Below are 3860 nucleotides of genomic sequence, written 5' to 3'. Positions count from 1 at the left end.
TCTCTCACTTCCCCCTTGTCTCACTCTCTCTCTCTCCCCACTTCCCCATCTGTCTCACTCTCTCATTCCCGCTCTCATTCTCTCACTTCCCCTGTCTCACTCTCTCTCACTCTCTCTTCCCCATCTGTCTCACTCTCTCATTCCCGCTCTCATTCTCTCACTTCCCCTGTCTCACTCTCTCTTCCTCTCCCTCTCTCTTCTCCCTCTGTCTTACTCTCTCAATCCCTCTCTCACTTCCCCTGTCTCACTCTCTCTCACTCTCCTTTTCTCTTTCACTCTCTCTCCCTCCCCCCCTCCATCTGTCTCCCTGTCTGCCCCCCCTCTCCCCCTCTCTCTCTCTCTCTCTCAGGGTGAGGGGATGATGGAGGGAGTCGCTGTGTATCTGCAGTGTTGCAGCGACAAACGTTTCCACACCTCTCACTTCATCTGCCTTCCTAACACACACACACATACGCGCACACACACAGAGAGAAAAACAGAAAGCTAGAGAGATAGAGAGAGAGAGACAGAAGGAGAGAGAATGCGTCGCTCTGTGCAATGAAGATTCCTTCCGTCTTTCATTTCCTCGTTTAATCCTCCAGACTTCAAATGAAAACATGCAGAGCAGAAGGTAAGCACTTACCTCTTCTATCTATCTATCTATCTATCTATCTATCTGTCTATTTCTGAATGTTTATGAGATCGGTGTATCTGCAGAGGGGTTTCCCCCGCTCTTCATTTTAAGCACGCAGGATTCTCTTCTCATCCCTCCATTATCCTTCCATCCTTCATCCTTCATCCCTCCATCATCCTTTCATCCATCCATGGTTTAACTAACATTTATTTGTAAAGAACATGAATCAATTTGAATTCTCCATCCTTCATTCATTTTTCTGTCATCCCTCCATCCTTCCTATAATCACTCCTTCCATCATTCCTCTAGCATACCTTCCATCCTTCAATCATTCTTTCATCATCTCCAGCATAATACCAGCCCACCATTATCCACATATCCCTCCATCCTTCTGCTATTACTCCATCATCCCTTCTTCTTATATTTATGCTTCCCTCCATCATCCCTCTATCCTTCTGCTATTACTCCACCATCCTTTCTTCTTATATTTATGCTTCCCTCCATCATTCCTCTATCCTTCTGCTATTACTCCATCATCCCTTCTTCTTATATTTATGCTTCCCTCCATCATCCCTCCATCATTCCTCCATCCTTCTGCTATTACTCCATCATCCCTTCTTCTTATATTTATGCTTCCCTCCATCATCCCTCCATCATTCCTCTATCCTTCTGCTATTACTCCACCATCGTTTCTTCTTATATTTATGCTTCCCTCCATCATTCCTCCATCCTTCTGCTGTTACTCCATCATCCCTTCTTCTTATATTTGAGCTTCCCTCCATCATCCCTCCATCATTCCTCTATCCTTCTGACATTACTCCATCATCCCTTCTTCTTATATTTATGCTTCCCTCCATCATCCCTCCATCCTTCAGACATTACTCCATCATCCCTTCTTCTTATATTTATGCTTCCCTCCATCATCCCTCCATCCTTCTGCTATTACTCCACCATCCCTTCTTCTTATATTTATGCTTCCCTCCATTATCCCTCCATCCTTCTGCTATTACTCCACCATCCCTTCTTCTTATATTTATGCTTCCCTCCATCATCCCTCCATCCTTCTGCTATTACTCCATCATCCCTTCTTCTTATATTTATGCTTCCCTCCATCATCCCTCCATCCTTCAGACATTACTCCATCATCCTTTCTTTATATAGTCAAAGCTTCATACATTTTCCTCTATCACTCCATCTGCAGATTTTGAAAAGGTAGATCACTTCATCACAAAGATGGATTTTTTTTGTATGTGTGAGTGTGTCTGTGTGTGTGTGCGTGTGCGTGTGTCTATGTGTGTGTGAGTGTATGTGTGAGTGTGTGTCTGTGTGTGCGTGAGTGTGAGTGTGTGTCTGTGTGTGCGTGTATGTGTGAGTGTGTGTGTGAGTGTGTGTCTGTGTGTGCGTGTATGTGTGAGTGTGTGTCTGTGTGTGCGTGAGTGTGTGTGTGTGTGTGTGTGAGTGTGTGTCTGTGTGTGCGTGTATGTGTGAGTGTGTGTCTGTGTGTGCGTGTGATACCGCTACAACCATTAAGCCAATTTCTGGCGCACAACCGGCACCTCCAACAAGGCCTTGACCTCCTCCAGGGCCTCCTGTATGATGAAACTTCCAGAAATCTCTGTAGCATATTATCAGAATTACTGTTTACATTTACTGTTAAAACAACAACAACAACAACAACAATAATAATAATAATAATAATAATAATAATGATAGACTTTGGTATCTCTTCATTTCCAGTGTGTTAGCATGCAGTGTGTGTTTTTAACATTTTCTTAGTTAGCGTTCTGTGTTCATTATGGCATTCTATCTATCTATCTATCTATCTATCTATCTATCTATCTATCTGTCTGTCTGTCTGTCTGTCTATATACACACACTGAGAGATTAACTCATGATTAGTCATGTGTACTGTATCATATTCAGAGTCAGCTGCTTAAGGCCAAAAATGACATCAGTATTTCTGTGAGGAAAGTTGCTGGTGTTCAGAGTCGGGTTACGCAGCTGCTTAAGTGGATTTTCTGAGCTTCACATTCAGATTATTAAAATCACCTGCATGTCATTCACACCTCCGAGGTAAACAAGAATAAAAAGACTAATATGATGATATATGAATGAGAAGATGGCGAGTGTTATATTACTATATATTACTGCATGAATAGAGCTAGCTGTAATTCTCACATTAATCACTGGTTTACTTTAACAAAATGGCTTCCACACTCATTATTCAGCAGCACATAGAATAGCACTTGATCCAGCACATCCTGTTATTTTACATTTTAGATTTTTATATTGTGCTCCAACAGCAAGTTAATGAAGCCATGAGACACTAAATCGCGGTGATGAATTCGTAATGCGTGCATGAGAAATAAGAGATTTTAATCAGACTTTTAATTTTTGATTAGTTGAATTAATAAAATAAAGTCAGTGTTGGTGTTAATTCGATGCTGTAAAGAAAACATGCTCACAGTGTGAAGGATAATCTGACCTAGCGCTCATCTGCTACGCTTACAGAGAAACTTTAACTTCATTCATCACTTCATCCATAATATATTCCCTCCTCCAGATAAGCCGTGTCTCTAATTAATCACATTTCTCGTCTCACTCTTCAGTCGTGCAAGATCATCTGTCTTTGTGTCCTTGTTCTGTCACTCATTAATGTTTCAGCTGTATTTCGATCACTTAATTTTACACCATATTGCTAAAGCAGTTAGCTTCAGCAACACTCACACACTGTGTATCACAGAAGATAATGCAGGAGATAAACATTACCTACTGAACCCATCAACACTGGAACATGGACAGAGTCCTCAAGGGCTCCTTATGCTCATAATGAACATGTCCATATCTTTGGGACAAATAGACTCCACCCACTGGCCCCACCCCTGTAAGAACCATATCGTAATGAGGTGAGGGTGTTACTAATGCCTGGTGTAAATAACAATGTGGCATCATGGAACACGCCCAGTATGCAAATCACTGGCTTCAGGAACCAACAGGGAGTACCCGGCACCATACAGTTGCCCCTTAAGGGTCATCTAACCCAGCAACCCAGAAGAACCTACAAATATACACCGGTGTACACACAACGACTTTCACTTCTGTCCATCTCAAAGTCCTTAAAGTGAGACAGTGGATGTGCCAAGTCACCCTACCTTCATCCGGGCCGCTGGTCTCCAGTATGGAGTCCCTCGTGGGTTCACAGGCTGATACAGGGTGATATGGACTGAGTCGATTCTGGTTTCTGGTG

The 3860-nt window shown here is 42.6% G+C and overlaps 1 protein-coding gene across 3 annotated transcripts in view; it reads left to right on the top strand.

The window, feature by feature from the left end:
- The first annotated feature begins 362 nt into the window (after positions 1–362).
- Positions 363–3860, top strand: part of si:dkey-174m14.3 (uncharacterized protein LOC563117 homolog) — a 14553-nt gene continuing 11055 nt past the window's right edge. For all 3 annotated transcript variants that reach the window (XR_008305289.1, XM_053242300.1, XM_053242299.1), the window contains exon 1: positions 363–610. The gene's annotated coding sequence lies outside the window, so the exon portion shown is untranslated. The remainder of the gene's footprint in view (positions 611–3860) is intronic.

Source organism: Pangasianodon hypophthalmus, chromosome 19, assembly GCF_027358585.1.
Source record: "Pangasianodon hypophthalmus isolate fPanHyp1 chromosome 19, fPanHyp1.pri, whole genome shotgun sequence".
Taxonomy (NCBI): Eukaryota; Metazoa; Chordata; class Actinopteri; order Siluriformes; family Pangasiidae; genus Pangasianodon; species Pangasianodon hypophthalmus.
Note: the sequence above shows the minus strand (reverse complement) of the source record. Positions and strands in the feature narration are given on the sequence as shown.